At 41.7% G+C, this 24473-nt stretch overlaps 1 protein-coding gene across 3 annotated transcripts in view; it reads left to right on the plus strand.

The window, feature by feature from the left end:
* Positions 1–24473, plus strand: part of ISLR2 (immunoglobulin superfamily containing leucine rich repeat 2) — a 71904-nt gene that overhangs the window by 12053 nt on the left and 35378 nt on the right. Inside the window, exon 1 of one of the 3 annotated variants that reach the window (XM_077474162.1) lies at positions 7871–8124. The exons of 1 other annotated variant lie outside the window; for it this stretch is intronic. The gene's annotated coding sequence lies outside the window, so the exon portion shown is untranslated. Of the gene's footprint in view, positions 1–7870; positions 8125–10339; positions 10484–24473 lie in introns of those variants that run through there. One more of the 3 variants, XM_077474163.1, reaches the window with a different exon arrangement.

Raw genomic sequence — 24473 nt, forward strand, 5'->3', positions numbered from 1 at the left:
TATTTAATTAGGTAAGGAAATTTTCAAGGAGTTTTCAGTTTTTCCTAGCTAACAAAATGGCAGCATACGATTGGGAAATAGCTCACCGAAATGGTATTACAAGGGCTGTCTTAAAGGAATAGTCCTTAATGTGGTACTAAAGGCTGAAGTTTTTTTTACCTCCATGCATTGTATTCATGAAGGTAAAAAACCCTCAGTATGCAGCCTCCTCAAGATACATACCTAAGCCCAACCTCGATCCAGCGATGTGCACTAGAGCTGCTGCTACCCTGGCTCTCTGCCTCCTCATTGGCTTAGGGACAGCAGCAGGAGTCATAGGCTATTGGCTGTCAATCATAGCCAGTGAATAAGGACCTGTGGTTGGGTGTCTTATGGACACAGAGTGGGGCATGGGAGCAAACATCCATAAGTGACCCATAGCAAGTGGCTTGCTAGATGGGTGTACCTGGGTCCCTCTGGTTTCCACCAGTTCTGTGTTAATGGCACTGCTGGACATCTTCCGATGTTGAATGGAAGCAAGCCTGATATGTCTTTCATCTGCTGCATTAAAGTGTTTCTGAAGCCAGAAGGTATTTTTTACCTTACTGCGTTCTATGCCGTAAGGTAAAAAAATCATCTGCATGCAGCTTCCCCCGCAGCCCCCCCTAAATACATACCTGAGCCCAATCTCAATCCAGCGATGTGCATGAGAGTCGAGACTACCTCGGGGCTCTTGCTCCTCTTTGGCTCAGATACTGCAGCAGAAGCTATTGGCTCCCACTGCTGTTAATCAGAGCCAGTAAGAAGGGTGCGGGGGGGGGGCAGAGTCTTATGGACACACAGAGCAGGGCTTGGGAGCAAGCACACACAAGTTTCCCCACCTCGGGGCACTCGGCGAGGGGGTGGAGCCAGATACACAAATTTGAGAAGAGGAGGAGCAGGGCTGCTCTGTGCAAAGCCATTGAGAGAGGGAAAATGGGGGGCTGGAGAGCACTGGGGTGGGGGCTGGAGAGTGATGGAGAGAGCGGGAGAGCACTGGGGGGTGAGAAAGAATGGGGGGGAGAGCACTGGGGGGAGTGGATAGCACTTGGGGGAAGAACGGGGGGGAGCACTGGGGGGAGTGGAGAGCACTGGGGGGGGAGAGCACTGGGGCGAGTGAAGTGCACTGGGGGGAGAGCAGTGAGGGGAGTGGAGAGCACTGGGAGGGAGAACAGGGTGGAGCACTGGGGGGTGTGGAGAGCACGAGGGGGGAGAACAGGGGGGAGCACTGGGGGGAGTGGAGAGCTCTGGGGTGTAGAGCACTGGGGGGAGTGGAGAGCACTGGGGTGGTGGCTAGAGAAGGATGGGGAGAGCGGGAGAGCAGGGGGGGGGCAGAAAGAACAAGGGTGGAGAGAACTGTGGGGGGGGCTGGAAAGTGTGGTGGGGAGGAGAGCACTGGGGGGGGGCAGGGAGAACAACTGGGGGGGGGGGAAGTAAAATAAGTTGGATAGGAGAATCGGCAGGGGAGTCGCATATAGAGAAAATTAGCTTTCTATATTAGTCCATGCAGCCGCTGAATGCTCGATTCTCTTCTTCTCCCTCCTGCAAGCATTCAGCTGCATGGAGGAATATAGAAGGCTCATTTCCTCTATATGTTCCCCCCCCCCCCATCCAGGTACTGTGGCACACAGGGCAGGCTGTATGGGCGGGCATCTCCTCCTATGGATCACACGGAGCTGGCTGGCTCTGTGTTCGGCGGCCATGCTGTAACACAGTCCCGCCCTCCCAGACCGGCTTGTGTGATAGACGGAACGTTGATTCTGTCTACTATCACACAAGCCAGTCTGGGGGGGCGACACTGTGTTACAGAGTGGCCACTAAACACAGAGCCAACGGGGCTCCCTGATCCACAGGAGAGAGGGGAGCACTGCAGCCGCATCTAAAAGTGGCCCCAGGGCATGCGGCCTATCTCGGTAGGCTAGTCCAGCCCTGGTCTTCATATGTTATTTTGTTTAGAATTCACTTTTAAATACACCCCTCTACCCATAGCATTTCTAGGCGTGACCATATTGAGTAAGGGCATATGATTTATATAGCATTTACTTCCTTAAATCCATCTGCCCTTAGCTTGGGTATGCAGGCAGGAGGGCGTACTTAGCTGAGAAAACCCATCCTCCAGATGAAAGAAATGCCTATGAAGACTTTTGAGATGTATGACATCATTTTGTCCTTGGCCAGAAACCAGAAAGCAGCTGAAGAAATAAAAAATAAAAAAATTGAAAACAAGTAAATATAATACACTGTATGCATTCTTGTCTATTTACGATTGCCAGCAGCACAGGGGTTAAAAATGGTTCATATTAATTGAGTGCATGTCTTGAAAATTGTTGTCTGCTGGGGCTGGAAGTATCCATCCCTTGAGATAATAAAGTTTTTACATAAGTTTTAGAGAACAGCACAATTAGAGATACATGAAATATGAATGAATTTTCAGGTGTGGCTTGAGGAGCTTTTGAGTAGAGTCCAAGACCGTGGCTGCCCAAACATGTTGAAAGAGGAGAAAACAGGCACCCATAAGACATGGGTGGGACACGGTCCACAAAAGACTCAGAAGCATCCTTGCTTCCTGAAAAGAAGCTCTTTGCTGACTTCTTTTGTAGACATTGACTTCATTTCCAGTTCTTCCATGAGCTTCTGACAGGGACTGTTAGCCCCTGCACACACGGTCGGAAATTCCGATGGAGAATGTCCGATTGGACCATGTTGTCGGATAATCCAACCGTGTGTGGGCTCCAGCAGACTTTTTCCATAGGAATGTCTGACCAACAAAGTTTGAGAGCTGGATATAAAATTTTCCGAAAACAAAATCCGATCTGAGTTTTTCCGACCGTTTGTAGAGAATTCCGATCAGACAAAGTGCCACGCATGCTCAGATCAAAGTACGAGAGCAAAGCTGTTGGCTACTAGCCTGAACGTAGTCCCGACGGAGCGAAACAAACGGCATCGCGTTCCGAACTATCCAATTTTTCGACAACTTTCTCCGACCGTGTGTATGCAACAACAGTTTCAGACAAAATCCGTCGGAAAAAATCTGACGGATTTTGTTGTCGGAATATCCGACCGTGTGTACGGGGGCTTAGAGTGTACCTCTCTGGAGTGATCTAAACTGCACTTGATCAGGATAGATGGTCCCTGGGCAGAGTGGAAGAAAATTCCTTTAAGGAATCTTGAACAACTTGCTTTATGAGCAACAACACTTTAAGTAGTTAAGAGAAACAGACATTCCAAGATTAAAATGTCAGTGTCGTATCTAGTAGCTCCCACCAGGCACTAACCTGCACATGTGCAATATATCCACAAGAGGAATCTGAGGACAAAGGGATCTGCTGCTATCATAAAAGATCCCTGTCATTCAGGGACACTAAGCCCCCGTACACACGGTCGGAGAATCCGTCGGAATGTGTCCTATCGGACTGTGTTGTCGGATAATCCGACTGTGTGTGGTATGCATCGGACTGTTTCCGTCGGAATATCCGTCGGACCAAATTTTCCAACTTGTTGGAAATATTTTCCGACAAACTGGTCCGATCGGACATACTCCGATCATGTGTAGAGAATTCCGATCGGACAAAGTGCCACGTATGCTCAGATCAAATTCCTACATCAAAGCTACTGGCTACTAGCCTGAACGTAGTCCCATCGTAACGAAATTACGTCATCATGTTCTGAAAGATCGGATTTTTCGACAACTTTGTCCGACCGTGTGTATGCAACAGTTTCGGACAAAATCCGACGGATTTGGTTGGCAGAATGTCCGACCGTGTGTACGGGGGCTTAGAGAGATTAAATAGCCTACTTGACTGGTGACATCACTGTGTGGTGAGCGCTGTGGATGGGGCTTCAATGAGTGTTTTAGAGGAGTCTATGGCAACAACCTAGAAAATGATGACACATGCTCAGGAGAGTGACATGGACATCTACTTTACATTTGCGGGCCAACACAGAGGTGTCCACGCACTTGGCCTATCCCCAAAATGACTGTAGAACACAGGAAGTATTCTGGCAATCATGACCCCTAGACACAGGGAAGCATAACAAGAAAATGTATTATTGGGCAGCACAATGGGCAGGATCTAACTAAAAGGGAAGCAAATGCAAATGTTAACTTACATAGAGAACAATAAGGCAGGTAACAGCAAGCTTAAATAAGAGACCTAAAGGCAACAAACAGAAGTTTGTAGTCAAATAGCCAAGGCTTCACCCCAGACCCAGCCAAATGAGCCTTAGTTGAGGTCCAGAAATGGGTCTTCACCTGGGGAGCAACAAGATGTAAGGCTGCAACTTTATCCCAGCAAGGTAATGGGAGCTGCTTGTACATCACATCTTATCAGGTCCCATGAAGAGGACAAAAAAAAAAGAATGCATGGCCTGGATCAACTTCAGACTCATTGGAGGGTGGTCCTATGAGATAGGAGCAAGAGCAGAGATGCCCATGCTTCCATGGTGTTAATCAGAAAAATGTGTGTCTCCCACACAAATGTATTCATAAGAAATCACATATACGCATGTATTTTGAGGTTCCCATGGATTTTAAATGGTGTGGACATCCATATGCGGACATTTTCAGATGACCCTTCTCAAAGGGACAAGAATAAGCTAGAAACCTTGTCCAATTGCTTTTTTTTAACCCAAGAGCACTAGACTTGCCACATGCTCCACCTCTTCCTCCATTTCGAAAACATAATTATTATGTGAGCTAGGCATTCCTGTTTAGTGCATGAAGTATTTGTGCCTTAGTCTGATAATTGATGTTATATCTAATCAGTAAAGAAGACTAATCAATATAAGTGTTGTCTTTTTCCAGTCGTAAACTTGCTCTTAAGGCAACCAATCTGAATTTACAATCATTGTGTTCTGTCTATGAATAGAAACATGCACACTTTACTGCCAGGGTTGAAATTGGACCATTGACCTGGGCCCCCAGGTCCACAGACCTCAGATTTTGCTGTAAATTTCATTGGTTGCTTTCTCCAGTATAATTTGCACTCTTGTCTATCTAATATTAAATTAAACGACAGCAGAGGTGGAGTGGTGTGATCAAGCACCCAGCTTCTGATTGACAACTTGGGCAGCTAATCCAAAACCAGAGTTGGGTTTACACCACTCCATTCTCAATGTAAATTTACAAATACTTTGTGTATGTAGGTACAGTTCTGCTCATAAGTTTACATACCCTGGAAGAATCTATGATTTCTTGGCCATTTTTCTGAGAATATGAATGATAACACAAAAAATTATCTTTCACTCATGGTTAGTGTTTGGCTGAAGCCATTTATTATCAATCAACTGTGTTTACACTTTTTAAATCATAATGACAATAGAAACTACCCAAATGACCCTGATCAAAAGTTTACATACCCCAGTTCTTAAAGGGATTGTAAAGGGAATTTTTTTTTTCTAAAAATAACAAACATGTCATACTTACCTCCACTGTGCAGCTCGTTTTGCACAGAGTGGCCCTGAATCTGGTCTTCTGGGGTCCCTCGGCAGCTGTCTCGGCTTCCTCTCGCAAGTACTTCTCATGTTCATGCGAGCTCCCTCGCATGGTGAGAAGCACTTGCGGGCGCACTCCAGTGATATAGCCGGCGGCTATAGCCGCTCACTGTACCACTCAGGCCTGCCCCCCGCGCGCCGCGTCATTGGCTGCGCTGCTTTCAATCCATCCACTCCAGCCAATCAACGGCCAGGCTGAGCGGCGAAGAGGATGTCAGGGACGAGCGCAGGACTTTCGAGGGGTCAGGTAAGTAAAACAGGGGGCTGGGGGCGCCGGCACTGTCAGATGTTTTTTCACCTTAATGCATAGAAACTTTTACCTTTACAACCCCTTTTACAATACTGTGTATTGCCCCCTTTAACATCAATGACAGCTTGAAGCACTTTGTGGTATTTGTGGATTAAGCTCTTTATCTTCTCAGATGGTAAAGCTGCCCATTCCTCTTGGCAAAAAGCCTCCAATTCCTGTAAATTCTTGGGCAGTCTTGCATGAACTGCACGTTTGAGATCTCCCCAGAGTGGCTCAATGATATTGAGGTCAGGAGACAGAGATGGCCACTCTAGAACCTTCATTTATTCTGCTGTAACCAATGACAGGTCAACTTGGCCTTGTGTTTTGCATCATTGTCATGTTGGAATGTCCAAGTACGTCCCATGAGCAGCTTCCTGGCTGATGAATGCAAATGTTCCTCCAGTATTTTTTGATAATATACTGCATTCATCTTGTCATCAATTTTGACCAAACGTCAGTGCAGCACTGGATGAAAGTCGGAAAATCCGATCTTTCGTAACGTGATGACGTTCATTCGCTAGGACGGGACTACATTGAGGCTAGTAGCGAATAGCTTTGGTCTGGTAATTTGATCTACGCATGTGTGGCACTTCGTCCGAATTCTCTACAAACGATCGGAAAAAGTCTGATCGGATTTTTTTGTCGGAAAATTTGAGATCCTGCTGTCAAATTTTTTCCTTCAAAATTTCCGACGGAAAAAGCCTGATAGAGCCCACACACGACTGGATTTTCCGACAATATAATCTGATCGGACCTTTTCCGTCGGAACTTCCGGCCGCGTGTACAAGGCAATAGAGTTGACTATGGTACCACTCTTTCTGTTAATATAGAAACGCTCAACCACTGGTAAAAAGACAATAATTCTAGTTTATGGATTATGGCTGTAACTGTACTTGGGATGTGGATCTGTAATGACGGTACAGGTTTTTAGACCTGCTGACATTTTCCTAGTGCCCCATTTGGCCTAGTGTATTCCTTAATTGAGCTTTAAAAAAATAATATATATATTTTTTTGGGCATCCCTACTCTTTCTCAAATTGAACATAATTCTAAAGGAATATATGTATTTAAAGCATAGTACAAGAAAAGGCATCATCAGAGACTGCAGTGATCTATTTGTAAAAACACATCCTTCAGAGAGAGCTGCAGATACAATCTGCAGTTATAAGAAATGTATATACATTATATATGGTTGCATTGTGTAATTGACCTGCCCAAAGAATTTGCTTTACATGGCTAATACTACACACATGTTAAGAGCATGGACATTAAAGGCACACATTCTGCTGGTTTTCCTCTGTTTCCTACTATACCATACCATACTATAATATATATTTTAAACTTTAGAGATATTCCATGAAGCATATTACAAATTTTCTCAAGCGAGATTATATGTACATCATGTAAGGTCATCCTTATGTCAGTTAATCTTTTATATTACAGTATGTGGCTAAGCATTGTGTATATATTAAACAGAGTGGGAAATACTGAAGAAAGGGTGGATAGCAGGAAAGCGAGCGAGCCATTTATGTATATTCATATGCACACACACATGGGCACATGCTCACACTGCCTATTTTACTTGTCTCAGGAGTATTCAAAGCTGTCGAGAAATTAAAATCTGGTTACAAAATCAATTATTTATATCATTTCCTGGAAGGAATGATGAATAAGATTGAATTAACCTTTCAATGCCAGATAACTCAGAACAATATGACTGTATATATAATCTTTACTTTGATTATATAGAATGGCATCTGTGTAGCATGAATGACATTTGTAGGATTAACCTTTTAAATACCAGACAGCTGTCTATAATCAATATATTCGATATATAGACATCTATGTAACGTGCATTCCCACTCTGTTGCTCTGGAGCTATTTACATTCAATTAGAATGACAGGGATGTGGACCTGAAATGAGAAGGGAGAGGTACATAGCAAGGCTGCAAAGGGAGGGGTACAGACACATGCATAGGGAGGGAGGTGTATAGTGCAGGGACACACTGATGTGTCATTAATGTTTCATTCCATTTGCTGGAGGGGGGGGGTTCCTGCAGCTTTAGCCCACTCACTATCTACCGTACTTTGGGTGGGGTGTGGGAGTGGGCTAATGGTATCAGAATGGTGCACAGTTTATTCATGGGAAGCAGAAAGACTCTAGAAAATCCTACTTTTTTCCTTAATTTTTTGCAACCTGAAGCCAATGAGACCCCCAAATCCTTTTAGCACGCCTGTCCCATTTGCTTTATGAAGTTTTAAACTTTGGATAACCTGTTTGACTGGACGCCTGCCACACATCCTACAGGCAGATTCAGGAGGTAAGACACTGCTCTCTAGGAAAGCATCATTCTACAGGGCTTGGTGTGTGTGCTTGAATGCATGATGTCCTTGCAGCTAGCTACCAGCTGAATGTAGATGTGTGTATTCAGTAGAGCTTATACACTATATATTGTTATGTCCTGCAGACTCAATAAAGGTTTAAAGAAACATGTGCATGTCATCTTTATACAGCTATTTGTTGAAGCTGTCTGGGATTAGCTATGTTCTATTTAGTGAGCCAATGCAACATAGAAACAGGGTGCATGGAAGAAGTAATCAGTGAGAATGTGTGCAGGATAGATAGTGATCTGAACAGTAATATTAAGAGGGATTAAACTGGTAGGATCGGGTTAGCAGCTGCAGGACCTGATTTTTATCACTGAACTATCCTCGAAGGAGATTTTACTTCCAACAAAAGCAACACGTTGAGGCTTTGACAATGCGCTCCTTCAAGTGGCGGAGAATTAATCAGCGAGAATTTATTGCAGCACTGTGGACAGCTCCTGATGAATTCAATGAGCCTCTACCGCTTTATTCCTCCCATAGGAGAGAGTCCAGTTTGTGCTTTATGGCTGGCTACATTCACTTAAACATATGGGTGTTCCATGTGCACTACCTCTATCCGTACATATTAATTTACATTCAAATTTTAACATTTTATTAGCCTACCTATCTGTTTTTATCAATCTACTTATTTGCCTATCTATAGTTCAGCCTAACTATCAATTTATTTTTTATTTTTTAAATTTTACAGGATTTATATGGCACTAGCAGTTTTGGGAAGAGCTTTTCAAAATAAAGGGAGACAGTAGAGTTTTAATAAAATTTTATAAAATTTTAATAACATTTAAAACATGAGGGTTAGTAGGAGGGAGAGCTTACAATCTATATCTATCTGTCTATCTATCTTCGGTTCTGTAGGTTTATAAAGATATTTTGTTTAGCTGTCTAAGCTTGTTTGTCCTTTTAACTATTCTTCTATCCCATCTACTCATTCAGGTCTGTCTATCTATCTATCTATCTATCTATCTATCTATCTATCTATCTATCTATCTATCTATCTTTCTATATATCTATCTATCTTTTATTTCACTTCTTTTCTGTAGGTTTATTAAGGGATTCTGTCTAGTTGTCTATGTATGGCTGTCTGTATGTATGTCCTTCTAACCATCCTTCTATCCATCTACGCATTCAGATCTGTCTATCTATCTATCTATCTATCTATCTATCTATCTATCTATCTATCTATCTATCTATCTTCTTTTCTGTAGGTTTATAAAGATATGAAAATGTTGTTTAGCTGTCTATCTTGTTAGATGCTAGATGTCTATGTTTGTATGTCCTTCTATCTATCTACTCATTCAGGTCTCTCTGTCTATCTATCTATCTATCTATCTATCTATCTATCTATCTATCTATCTATCTTTCAGTTTTCCTTTTCTGTAGATTTATTAAGAGATTATGATAACTCTGTCCATTTGTCTATGTTAGGCTGTCTGGATCTGGATGTATGTCCTTCTAACTATCCTTCTATCCAACTACACATTCTTATCTATCTATCTATCTATCTATCTATCTATCTATCTATCTATCTATCTATCTATCTATCTATCTCAGGGTTTATAATGAGATTTTGTATCTGCCTAATCTATCTTTCTATCTGTCCTGATGCATGTAAAAGGTGACCTTTTTTATACAAATATCTACACAATTATCCCCCTTTAGTGAGCTCCCTCCCGATCCCCCTCTGCTCCTCTGTTCTCCCTGTGTATGTTTAATGCATGTGTAATGCTCCAGCATGTCTACATTAGTCTCTGTGCCCTCCCAGCATGGGACCCACTGGGCCATTCAGACAAGGGACAGACTAAATGTGTCTTCTAACCAGCTCTCTTTGTGGCTGCAGTATTTAAAGTTAATTTAGCAAATGATGGGGACAGAACATAGAAAGCATGAATGATGGAAAGATTTAGGAAAAAATTGAAAAAAAGGATTAAGGAAAAAAAAAGCGAATTTCTTGCAAGCCCAGCCACTTGATCATATTTGAACAGTTTCTTACTTTTATTTCAATTGAATGGACATTGGTGTGGTCTCTCTAGGGATGCAAGGAAGTCATCAGTGAAGTGACATTTACTAGAGGCTGAAAACTGAGGGCAAATTATATCAACAGGAGGGGACAGAAGAAAGTAAAATGGGAGGTATGACTAGCTTTATCCTGAGGGCAAGCAAGAGGGAGACATTCAGTACAGAATAAGCCTAAAAGTGACAATATCGTCAAATAAAACATCTAGAAAAACTGTATATCTGAGGAGAAGGTGAACAGTGAAGAGTAAAACCAGTAAATCGCCATCCCAACCATTGGTGAGCTGAAATGTCTATGACAATGTCTGGAAAGTCAATGAAATTGTTTCTAATTATGACCATATGTGGGGGAGGGGGGACTATAGGTTTAGGAAATGGAAAGTTGGAAACCTATGTCATTGAATTGCTGAAATCTCATTGCATAGCTTGTCCCAAGGTCAAAGAGGACAATGTGCGAATGTAGGAAATCCACAAAAAGGTACATGCACCAATAAATAGATTGGTTGACATATATTATATAGATAATAGATACTCAATGCATTAAACATATGTGCTACAAAAGCAATTTTTTGATTGTTTTTAAAATACATAATGTGTGCATTTATAATTGAGTCTTCCTGCGTTCATGTACAGAATACCCACAGTATATATGAATAATACAAGAATGTCCACGGTATGTGTGTGTATGTGTGTGTGTGCGTATATATATATGTATACAAACATATATATATTTATTACATTTTATGTGCATCAGTGGAGAAATATTTTTTTTACAAATATATCTGCAGCAATTTCATTGCACATTTTATATGTAGTTATGCTAAATACTGTATATACAGTATATATATATATATATATATATATATATATATATATATATATATATATATATATATATATTTTATATATATATATATATATATATATATATATATATATATATACACACAGTATATATTTTCAGTTTTTTTTTTTGGTCTTTTTTTGTCAGCAGTACTTTAGTAAAACTAAATGATACATGTAATGTGTAAATAAGTGTCTATTTACAAATATCTCAAAATATATTATTGTGTTAATAATATATATTAATAAATATATATATATATATATATATATATATATATATATATATATATATATATACATATATTTGAACTCATTATAACATAATGTCATTTTTTTGTTTTTTTTAAAGGAGGAATTAAAAATGAATTATGTAAGAAAGAAAGAGCAGTTATAATGCTCTGCCAAATTTTTAAAGAACTCTATAAATCCAGGATGTTAGGGGACCTGGAGCTGGCCCATCTTTTTAAGATTTCCTTCACTGCCAGCAAATGAACAATATCATTTCAGGACAGGCTGCAATATATCCTAGCAGACTTTAAAGTAATAGAATTATATTCTGAGATGCAAATGTAATCCTACATAAAAATAGGAAACTACTCCCCAACTCCAATTTATTCCAAAATCTCTTTATTTTTGTGCAATGAAACAGCCCGTGTTGGAGACTGGAAGCAGATGTTTGTAATATCTAATCTTTATTTTGACAAAACATTATTTGTAGCATTCATTTTCAATTATTTATCTCTTAGTTCCGAGCAAACTGTACAAAATGTTTACAGCTCTTGCACAGTGTCCTCGACATCTTGCACATATGGAAAAATGGCGCTCCATTTTTTTCTTCATTGTGTTGCTTTGCTTTGTCTAACATCTCATCTCAAGCTTTGCATTTAACTTTTTCAGTTTTTGAATCATGTCCTTCCCTATGTGTAAATACAAAGAATAATTGTGTATATATATATATATATATATATATATATATATATATATATATATATATATATATATATATATATATATATATATATATATATTTATATTTATTAGAAGGTTAAAAGCACAAATAAAACATAAAAAAACACATATATGGCATTTACATATATCTACACACACACACACACACACACACACACACACACACACACACACACACACACACACACACACACACACACACACACACACACACACACACACACACACACACACACACACACACACACACACACACACACACACACAGTTTTAAAATAACACTTATGCTACTTTGTACTTAACATATTTAGAATTAGAATGTTAAAAAAAGATCCAGCATACATTTTTGTTAAATAAATAGATGTTTTTGTATATACTATATATATATATATATATATATATATATATATATATATATATATATACACATACACACACATTATATATATATATATATATATATATATATATATATAATTTATTTTTTCGTTTTTCATTTTAAATATGTTAACTATAAGTGTTATTTAAAATGTCGGCCATAGCCCAAATGTGGGATTTTGGTAAAAGAGAAGCTAACTGCTCATGTATTAGGAATATATTTTTAGTAATCATAGAAGAGTAAAGTAGCAGTGCATGGCTGCGTTCAAGGTGAGATGCTCTGCATGAGCTTCCATTAAAGATGAACAGTGATTACACGGCCGATAAGCTGCAGACAGCCAGCCTGGACAAGATAATAGAGACACTTCTCTCGGTGACAGAGCCCTTCGATGTGCCCTGTTCTTTGTAGCATAGAGGGATTAGCAGTGCATATGGGATGGAGGGGGGGAGCAGCTATTGTTCTCATGAAAAGCACACATTCTACAGGCACCTGTTGTCCTGAACTGTCCTCTACAGGGCAGAAGATGCCAGCAGAGAAATGCAAAAGAATAAAAAAAACGAAGGGCATGATAAACCTATTGGTTTTTATTTTGCACTTTGATTTATAGACAATAGTCAAAGCTGGGCCAAGCATGCATACACTAATATTAGTAAAAGAATAACTTTCGCCCTAGTTTATATTAATCTATATGAGAAGATTTAGTAGATTTGTAGTTTAGTTCCCTTATTCCTGACTAGGCATTTGAAGTAAACAGTCTCACATGGATAATTGTTCCTTTAGGGTCCCTTCACACTTCTGTGCTTCCTTCAGGCAAAACGCACAGTCTCACTGCAGGGAGTCCACAGCTCAGGTCCAATATCAATCTAGTTCTTCACATCACGGCATAGAAGAGCAGTGAAGTTTTCAAAAATCCTAATTTTTGGCATCGCAATGTCGTTTTTGGCAGAGCATTTGTGCTCAGGGATGGATGGAATCTTATAAAAATTTGTTTAGCATATAAAAGATTAGAAGATTTTTTGCTATTGAAAACCTCTTGATGGAGACAAAAAAGGCATTCAGAAAAAAATGTTAAAAACACATACAGTGGCTTTTAGACACACGTAAATATAATATAGGTGTGTAGTGTATATAAGTATAAGTGGGCCCTGAAGGCAACCTGTGCTTAGAGAAATAAAGAAGTTGCCATTGTTGACCACTTGAAAATCCTAGATGCCTGGCGTTGCAGCTTTATTAAAGAGAATCTTTTGATGATGACGAAAAGACATGTAGCACTGACCCCCAAAGGAGCTGCTGGTTTTATTTGGGCTTACCGTTACCTTCTTGACCTCGCCTCCGTCTAGGGGTTCCCGTGGTAGATGGCCCAAAGGAATGCAGAAACTGACACTGAATTTTCTTTTGGGTTATTTATTTAGAAGATAACACAGTCTTTTAATGAAGGGTAGAGGGTTAGGAAGAAAGTTCAGGTACTTTTGGACTACAGAAATAGGAAGTCTATTATAGAAGATTTTCAGAGAATTACCGTTTCACAGCTGGATTCTCACAACCACTGGATAGACTTCCTCTCACTAGGCATAGCAGCCGGTAGGGTGTTAAATAAAACCAAGTCTCTGCCACAGACTTGGATGTAGAACACTTGAGAAAGAAAGTCTCTGCCACAGACTTGGATGTAACTGAGGGACGTAGACAAATTTAGAGAACTATTATACAGTACCAGTATCTCTCAGCCGGTCCGGCGATACCGTATGAATATAGATCCACAAAGTGTCCTTCAACTGAGCCTCCAGACTCCTTCAGAGAAGCCAGCCTTATGCATGGCCTTCTTCCAAAGAGTCCTCCCCTGGTTGCTTCTCCAATTGCTGGGCCTCTCCTTAGATGAGACGGCACCGGACCACCTTTGAATCATTATGGCCCAATGTCCATTCAGGCCTGTCCCTGCAGTTGCTTCGCCTCGGGCTATCCAGCCCGAGGCTTGGAATTGCATGGATCCGCATCAAAGGCCAGGAGGGCCATGAGGGCTGATCAGGAGGACCAGGACCAAACAGACAGAAAATATCTTCTGGACCAGAACCCCGAAGCACGTGATCCCAGTACCTTAAATACCATCTCCCAGAATGCACAGCAGGAGAACACTCCCACTGGGCTGGTTCCGAAAGAAAGAATGGCATTCAATACGCCCAGCTCAACTGCGTTCTGACACTTGCCGGCGGTGACACCGACACCTGCGGCCAATAAGAACTCACTGCAATCCAGCTAGACTGGCACTAAGACCATAATTTAGAAAAATTAGCCCTAAAACCCAACTGTGGTTTTAGGAATATTAATTTTTAAAAACAAATAGCACGTGCTCGTCAGGAGCCGGTGCTACAGACATTAAACATCTTTTATTTACTCTCTGTTCGTCTGTTAAATATACCGTTAATTGTTCTGCAGCAAACATCCAAACAAGGCCACACACTGATGGCATCAAGTCATGGGTATTTTATTCCACCAGACTAGCTTACCAGGAAGTCCCCACCTGTGGTCATCCTCTCTGATGTGTTTCACCTACATTGGCTTTATTATAAAATAGCTACTTCCTCTATTATCAAGTGCGGTTGGGATGAAACAAGCCAAATAGGTGTGGCCACAGCCGGGAACTGCCTATTGAGCCTGTCTGGTAAAATAGAATAACAATAGTGTGACATCATCAGCATGCAGCCTTGTTTGAATGTTTGCTGCGGAGCTCTGAGCAGGGCTGGAGGCCAGCACCTGGTTCAATACGGGCCAGAGAAGCATACTGGGGTCCTGAGTGGCACTTGTATCTGGAACCTTTAACATTTAAAGTCTTCAATATGTCTAAAAAATAACCGTTGATACTGCAAGAAACATACTGTGCTGTCTGCATGCACTGACTGTTATGTGATACGTTGCTCTCTGTTATCTCTGTGGACTACAAGCCCCCCTCATGTTATGGAGAGGAGCCAAGGGAAAGATGTTCTGTAGTCCTGTATTGGGGTAACAATGCTGCTACATACAGAACAGTCAGTGTTGTCATGCTAGGAGAGGAAGTGTGCTGCTGGCAGGATCAGCAGGATAAAAATAAAGGAAAAAAAGAATCAAAAACCAAAAGAGCTTGTGTCAGTGGCGGCCCATCCATCAGGGGTGCAGGGGCGCCGCTCCCTAATCCATGCGCCCGGCTCCTAATCTACATGCAGAGCGCCGGACGCATGGATTCCAATTTTTTTTTATAAGCACATGATTAGACACCTTTGTGCTGGCTGCTGTGGTTCCTGCTGCTGATGTTTGGTCACTGCAGGACACAATAGTAATGTAAAGATTAGTGGGAGAAGCCACAGCAGCCAGCGGGGGACACGCTAATTCACACACAGCTATACTGGGAGCTATACTACAGAATAAGGTTTTAGCAAACCTCTTGACAGACAGGGACTATAAATCAGCTTTCTTAACAGGGCAATGCCTTTCTAATTTTGTTGAACCCTTGACAAAGTCACTTTAACTGAAGCCATTTTTTTTTCAGAATGCTGGTGGTTTTCTAAAGCAACCATACCTCTGAACTTTAGAACATGAGAAAGAGGGACAATTTAGGGCGAGTAACCTGTGGCGCATGTAGCATAGCATGGTGAAAAGTGGACGTGGTTATATTATGGTAGCCAGGATGGTGCAATCTTCCTCACTGCCAGGATTTTGTCTGGATTGTAAAAAGGCTGAGGCACCTTTGGGCACCCGAGGGAGACTAGTAAAACAGCACATGCATGTGCAGTGGTGAAAAGTGGGTGTGGCCAAACAGTTAACAGTAGGAAGAACTTTAGGGGTATAGTTAAACAAAACCCTGGCTTCTTTTTACTTATAAAATATGCTTTAATTGCTATGCCACAAGCAAGAGTCTCTCACAGACACATATAAACCTCAGCACAAGCATGTGCACACAATGCTTCCATCACACATGCTTTTATGCACTCTGAAAACACACAGAGAGCTAACACTTTGTTTGAGCCTACCTTAAAGAAGAACTTAATTTAAAAAGTCAGGGTTTGCTTAGCAGCCAGCGAATGTTAAGACAATGAACAATTTGAGAAGTATGTAATGTACAATATAGTGTATACTGTATGTGTTGCTTTTTGTCTTTTAGGTCACTTTGCAGTAAGAGAAAGGAAACATAAACCTCTGTAGTATATTAATAGTGCTTTATTAAGCAATAATGTTGTACATACACAGAAACTACTTAAAATAGTAGGAAAACAATACAAGACTTACAAAGTTTTACAGATATACTGTACATACATCACATGTACACACTGTCTAACCTTCTTTGCAAATGTGCATGAACAATAGTCTGTGTACAATAGGGATACACTAAAGCCTAGTACGCACGGGCCGAATGTCAGGCGGCATGGACTGGTTCAACAGAAACTGACTGACATTCAGCCCGTGTGCATTGCAGCCGGTCGGACAGAAGCCGGCTGTTCGGCCGGATTCTGTTGAAGAGGCATTAACGAAAAAATGGTCTGCTAATCAGCTCCTGATCAGCTAATGGCTGAGAGCGCTAATGGGAGTGCTCTGGAGTGGGGGGCCATCCCCCTGTCAGAAGACAATAGCATAGTAGAGGAGATCACTGTATTAACACCGGATTGTTAGTACAGCGGCTCTTCCGGAGCTGTCGTTTTTTTTAATTCAGCCCTTATGAAGAGTATGTACTAGGCCTTAAAGTCACTTAGGTATGTTTTATTGCGGCTTCACAATCTCAATGGGCAACCAGGGTTCCAGGCTCTACTTAAGAGATTGCAGAAAATTGGGCACTAGCGTTATCCCCAGGTAGCATTCCTTCCTGCACAGACTTTCCTTCTTAGTTCTTGTGTTGTAATGGAGTCCCCTGGCACAGACCTTCCTTGTTATTATGGAGGTGTCTACAAGCTTATGTTGCTAGCCTTTTATTTGGAAAGTTTGGGTAGCCATTCCCACATGGCGTATCCGTTTCTGCATCAGTTTTTGTTGTATCATACATGCCATATGTCAAATATGTCAAAAGGTCAAAATATTGTTGCCCCTTATTGACATAACGAACAGAACTATTAAAACAATGGGAGAAGCTAAAAACTTAAACACATCCGGTAGCACTCCAATAGCATTTGATTGAGAAATGTTCACTCAAAAGAACCTGATGTTTAACTATAAGGACTCATGTACACTGGACGTTTTTGGATGTTTTTACAGCTGCTGTTTTTGGCTTCAGACATTTTTTTCTATTTTTTCCATTCATTTTTTTCTGTTTTTGGCTGGGGCGCTTTTTGGGTGTAAAAAAAACCCAAACTAGTGGTTCCTGAAAGGAGTTTTTCAGCTTTAATAACCCTCTAATGTCAAAAAACTATTTTGAAAAAAACACATTATTTTTTACTTTTTGCTATAATAAATCTCCCCAAAAAATATATAAATTTTTTTTTCCCCTCAGTTTAGACCGATATGTATTCTACATATTTTTGGTTAAAAAAATCACAATAAGCGTTTATTGATTGGTTTGCACAAAAGTTATAGCATCTACAAAATAGGGGATAGTTTTATGGTATTTTTATTATTTTTTTTGTTACTAGTAATGGCGGCGATCTGCAATTTTTATCGTGACTGTGACATTATGGAGGACAGATCGGACAATTTTGGCACTATTTTGGGACCATTCACATTTATGTAGCGATCAGTGCGATTAAAAATGTACTGATTACTGTGTAAATGTGACTGTCAGTGAAGGAATTAACACTAAATGGTGCTGTAGGGGTTAAGTGTGTCCTGGGGAGTGATTCTAACTGTAGAGGGGGCTGGGCTGTGTGTGACACAACACTGATCAACGCTCCTAATCACAGGGAGAGCTGATCAGTGACACTCTCACTAGGCAGAATGGAGAGATGCTTATTTACATTAGCATCTCCCCGTTCTTCCTCTCCATGAGGCGATCGTGGGTATGCCCATGGACATCGAGTCTGCGGGACCCACTGTCAGACTCCCGAAGCTCGTGCCCGCTAAACAAGCCTCGCGAGATTAATAATAACGTGATTTTGCGCAGCGTAGCCAGCCTGCCGCAGTAAAACTGCAGCGGTTGGTCCGCAAGCAGTTAAAAACGTTGAAAAATGCAGATAAATGCTCAAGAACACAGCTCACTAGAGTTTTTTTTACATTTTTGATCCCATATAAAAAAAGAAGGTTTAAAAACGCTAACGTTAAAAAAAAGCTGAAAAACGCTAAAAACGCTAGAAAACACTATTGCAAAAACGTTGAAAAAAAATTACTGCGCAGCGTTTTTATAACCTCATTATAACGTCCAGTTTGCAGTTTGCCTAAAACAAACATATCTTATATATAAGAGAAACATGTAAGACTCAACACAATAACACAATATAATGCAGCAGCTGTAAGGCAGACTGTGGGGGTCAGGAGTTAGTATGCATGGCACAGAGTGCTATAGTCAGAGCCGGGTGTAGGAATACATAATGCGGAGCGCAGGGGTGTGTAACACACATTTAACCAAAAATATGTGTAGCGCAACACATATTTTTGGTTATATGTTAGATTATGCATGTATATTGCAATGTGGTAGGTGTTAGCTGCTCTCACATTATGAAAAGACACATTTAGCCAAGGTTTTGCAAGGTTTTTTATGTATTTATTTTTGTATTTATGTATTTATTAGGTATTTATCTGTAACATATATTGTAGGGGTCAGGAGAGTGCAAAAATTACCCATGCAAGTAATACTCTCCTCCACTTTACCCTTTCAGCAAAAATCCACACTCCCTTCTCTCCCCCAAATAAAATCCAGGACTAATCTGCACACTCACCCCACCCAGCACAAATATTTGACACCCCCGCCAGAAAATATCGCCCTCCCCAACACACAAATCATTTTTTCCTCCCAGCAAAGATCCTCTTGTTCTCCAAATCCCCCAATACAAATTCTCCTTCACCTTTTTTCCCCCTCCCAGAATAAATCCTCTCCCTCCCCTCCCAGCACAAATCCTTTTCCCCCTACAAATTCCTCCAACCAGCAGAAATCATTTTCCACCTACCAAATATCCCCCAACACAACTCTCCTACCCCAACACAAATCCCCCCCCCCCCTAAATTAATCTCTCCCCACTTCTATCATAAATCCCCCCACCTCGCTTTTAGTACAAATGCTTCTCTCTCCCACATGCCCCCTCCCTGCACAAATTCTTCCCAACACAAATCCTTTCCCCCCTTCTACCACTATTTACAATAAACCCTCCTTTAAACCCTCCCCCTTTTAAATTGCCTCACAGCACAAATCTTCTTATCCCCCCCCCCCCTCCCTGATCACTTCTCCCAGCACAAATCATCAAATCATTGTTACCTGCCTCCCCCAAGTCACCATGTCGCCCCAGTGTAATTTCCCCAGACAAATAATAATCCTCACAGAGTACTTCCCAATAACAGACCTTAGATCAGCACAGCTCGATCCAGAGGGATGCCTGGGCTTTTTCTCCTATGTGCATGATACATGTCAGATCTGAGGAGGAGCCTATGAGAAACTTCCCTTGGATCTGGCGTGTATCATTGTAACAGAAGGAGATGCAGGGCACATGCAGGGAAGCCATCAGAAATTGTGAAACAGTGAAACTACAGCAGTGATCCCTCTGGCTGGACATTTGCTCACTCTGGGTTGCCCAGGCCGACTCTGGTCAGTAGTGTAGCATGTCTGTACCATGGTAGTGGCTTCGTTTTTCTCCCTCTCTGGTGGTGCTGGGCAGCGTGGCTCCCTCTCTGATGTCACTGGCACAGTGTAGCTCCCTCTCTGATGGCACTGGCACAGCGTGGCTTCCTCTCTGATGGCACAGGCACAGTGTGGCTCCCTCTCTGATGGCCCGGCACAGCAGCATGCCTTCATTTTTGATGGCACGGGCATAGCGTGGCTTCCTCTCTGATGGCATGGGAAGAGCAGCATGGCTCCCTCTCCGATGGCCCAGGCACAGCGTGCATTCCTCTCTGATAACACGGGCACAGCGTGCCTTCCTCTCTGATGGCACAGGTACAGCGTGGCTCCCTCTCTGATGGCTCGGGCACAGCGTGGCTCCCTCTCTGATGGCGCAGGTACAGTGTGGATCCCTCTTTGATGGCACAGGTACAGCGTTGCTCCCTCTCTGATGGCACGGGCACAGCATGGCTCCCTCTCTGATTTCAATGGTACAATGTGGCCCTCTCTCTGATGGCAATGCTACAGCGTGGCTCCCTCTCTGACTTCCTCCAGAACAGTTCTCTCTTTTCCCTGTGTCCTGTAGCAATCACTCCCTCAGTTTCTTCCAGGGTTCCAGACTCTCTTTCCCAGCAGAGTGCATGCTGGGGGCTGAAGTCTGCTAACTGTGCACAACAATGGGACAGTCAATCCACTAGACCCTAGTCTCTTTTGATTGGCTCTGCTGTGGCCAAGCGGGAGGGAAACAGACCGGGCAACAAGCTAAGCGGCAAACCAGGTGAGAGCTACTCTCTCTTCACTGCTGACAGGAGAAAGGAGGGGGGGAGCGGGGGAGATATACTGACGTCCCACAGCTCGCCTCTCTCTCTTGTCACAGTTCCCTTCTCCTTCTCTATAGTGGGCCCCGCGCGGGCCCGGCCGGCACTTGACAGTTTCATTTCATGTGGGCAGGTAGACAGAGCAAAACTCTGGATAGCCGCACACTGGAAAAAGACTTAAAATCTTTTATTAAAATAATGTAGATCACATCAAATCAAATCAAATAATCCACAGCAATGCTTAATCACAGTGCGAAACGTGTCAGTTTTTTGGCACCCTGTTATCCTTTTGCTGTGGATTATTTGATTTGATTTGATGTGATCTACGTTATTTTAATAAAAGACGGAATTTTAAGTCTTTTTCCAGTGTGCGGCTATCCAGAGTTTTGTTCTTTCTACCTGCCCACAGTGTGTGTAACAGCCAGCACCAAGGGCTCATCAATAGGAGGAAGAGCTTTTGCCCTGAGGGCTGCTTTGGAGCGGTGGTTTTTCTTCTCTATCAATCAGTTTCATTTCATGTGTTGTTGCTGAAGGAGGCGCGGTCCCGGACAGCCAGGCCCCTTGGCACACTGGGGCCCCTCACAGGAGTACTGCCTGTACCCCCCTGATGGTGGCCCTGGCCACATGCCCTGGGTGACTAGTACTGGTGTACCCTTGACAGCTGAAGTAGTGGAGTCAAGTGCTGGAACTCATTCCAGCTCTGGCCTTAGAACTGCAGCCCAGATCCTCAGGGTGCCAGGATTTTGTTGACATCCTGGGATGGTTGTGTGGCAGCCGGGACAGTCGGGAGGTAAGGGCTACATATATTTGCTGCTGTTGAGTCCTGAAATTGTATTTTATTATGTCTTTTACTACCTAATTATTATAGGTGAAACTGTAAAAACAACTGCATCTCTTTCAAAGATCACATTTTATTCTTTTTCATTTTAAAACGGAATTAAACCCAAAAAACATATATGTATTATTTTGCAAGTTACTAATTCTCATGCCTCGTACACACGATCGGAATTTTGGATGGAAAAAGCTCTGATGGTTTTCCCGACAGAATTCTGACGAGATTTCACTCAAGCTGTCTTGCATACACCCGGTCACACAAAATTCCGACTGTCAAGAACGCGGTGACGTACAACACGTATGATGGGACTAGAAAAAGAAAGTTCAATACCCAGTAGCCATAGCCAATAGCTTCCATCTCGTAGTTGAATCTAAGCATTTCCGATTATAAGGTTGGCACGCTTACCAGAAACGGTGGATACGCGTACCATATGGCACGTGGTTCAAAAAGGCAATTGTGAGGGAGTTACCTCAAGAGGATCAGCCACAAGGGGAACGATGAATAGGCACCACCCGGTATTGAGCAAGGTGTACCAGCATCACAAAACTAACTCCAATGTGTGCGTGGAATTTTCAAATTTTCTTTTCATTTGTTTAATCGTTTCGAACCAATCAAATCAATAGATTTTCTAATCGGTCGAAGCGAAAATGTTATATTGTTTTCGATTTTAATGCGGCAAAGTGAATAAACAAAAGCAAAATCTTCATTAAATGCTTACAATGACTCTTTAAATAACCTTTGGCTTAACAAAAACAGCGAAATGGTACTCTAATAACACACAGAGTCTTTTATTTCAGTAATATGTGTAGTGAGAATTCAACTTGAGTTCAATGAAAAGTTTAATTCGAATTTCAGCCCGAAATTTCGAAATTCGGACGAATTTCGCTACGTTATTCAAAGCATTCTGTAAAATTTGTTTATATTGTAATGTGTGTATTCGGACATATCTGGATCTCTGAATAACGAAAAATTTGCCAGAATATTCATTTGGAACGAAACAAACCGCACATATCTACTGGGAGGTCAGTTCCTCCTGGTGTCGGTAGGTCCCTAGAACTACATCTACTAAGAAAGCTTTCCCTGCGCAGAGTGTGCAGGCAGGCTCTTGGGAGACACATTCTCTCAGGGACAATTGCTGGTAGATCAGTTCATACTGGTATAGGTACACCCCCAGAACTACATCTCTCGAGAAACCATTTACTACCCACAGTGTGCAGGCAGACCCTTGGGAGTCAAGGCATTTAAAATTCTTGCAGGGACAGCTACTGGGAAGTCAGTTCCTACTGATGAAGGCACACCCCTAAAACCACATCTCCCAAGAGACCTTTCACTGTGCATAGTGTGTGGACAGGCTCTTGGGAGTCAATGCTGCTGGGAATAAATCAATGTGTGCATGTGGATGGAGAGGGCTAAAGCAAGGTACCCACGATCAGGACTTTCAGACAACAAAATCCATGGGATTTTTCTGACAGATGTTGGCTCAAACTTGTCTTACATACACATGGTCACACAATGTGGTCGGAAATTCCGAACGTCAAAAACGCAGTGACGTACAATGAGCCGAGAAAATTGAAGTTCAATAGCCAGTGCGGCTCTTCTGCTGGATTCCGAGCATGCGTAGAACTTTGTGCATTAGAATTGTGTACACACAATCGGAATTTCCAACAACGGATTTTGCTCAGAAAATTTGAGCTCCAGATCTCAAATTTTGTGTGTCGGAAATTCCAATGAAAAATGTCTGATGGAGCCCACACACAGTTAGAATTTCCAACAAAAAGCTTCCATCGAACATTTTCCATCGGAAAATCCAACCGTGTGTACGTGGCATTACAGTGCTGTTGGAATTTCAATGCAGCAAAGTCAGTCCAAACAGGATGTTAGGATTTATGGCAGATTAAGTGGTGTTTTTCTGTATTTTCTAAAGGGAAAAAACATGAGGAAATGTGCACTTATTGGACAGATTTTTTTTTTTTTATGAAAGTGCCTTTACATACACTTTAAACAGGTTTGTGAACAGAAGATGGCAGTCAGACCCTAGGTTACAGAATGACCACTAAACTTCTTTTTCCTGTCCAACTGTTACATAAACATACGTGCTCGTATCCTATGATTATTCTTGTTTATTTTAAATACAGACTGCTGTCATCTCTGTTCTCGTAAAAATAAAGCTACAGTATTGCCTGAAGATTTTCAGCCACTCTTATCGCCTATTCAGCTGATAGCGTCTGCTGAGCTTTTTACGCACAATGGACTGGTTGATTGACTTTTTAATCCTGACAGAATTGCATGTATAGCACAAAAGGCTTATAACATCTTTGTACATATTAAGAGCCATTAACACTAGCCAAACTACAACTTGATGTTGTGCATGTACAGACAAGATCTTTGCTTTTGTGAACAAATAGATTAGCAGTTATAACCTGTGACTTCATTGTACAGTTATGTACATCTTACTTATGTAATTGAACAAACAGATTAGTGGCTATAGCCATTGAATCAAATGTACACTATTGTGTTCACATAGATTTGTAATAGTTCATATAGAAACCAGAAAAACAGTAGTATGTGGGGCCAGCTGCAATTAGTGATGCAAAATCTTGCACATTCGAATTCGAGTAGTTACATACTTTCAGTGCTCCTCACTGCATGTAGTATGAACACCATAAAGCTCATTTAATACAAATGCTTTTGATGAGATATGCAGATCAGCCCATAGGGACTTAAAA

The sequence above is a fragment of the Lithobates pipiens genome, unplaced genomic scaffold (assembly GCF_037356315.1).
Source record: "Lithobates pipiens isolate NorthernLeopardFrog02 unplaced genomic scaffold, aLitPip1_a1.2 Scaffold_8, whole genome shotgun sequence".
In the NCBI taxonomy this organism is placed as follows: domain Eukaryota; kingdom Metazoa; phylum Chordata; class Amphibia; order Anura; family Ranidae; genus Lithobates; species Lithobates pipiens.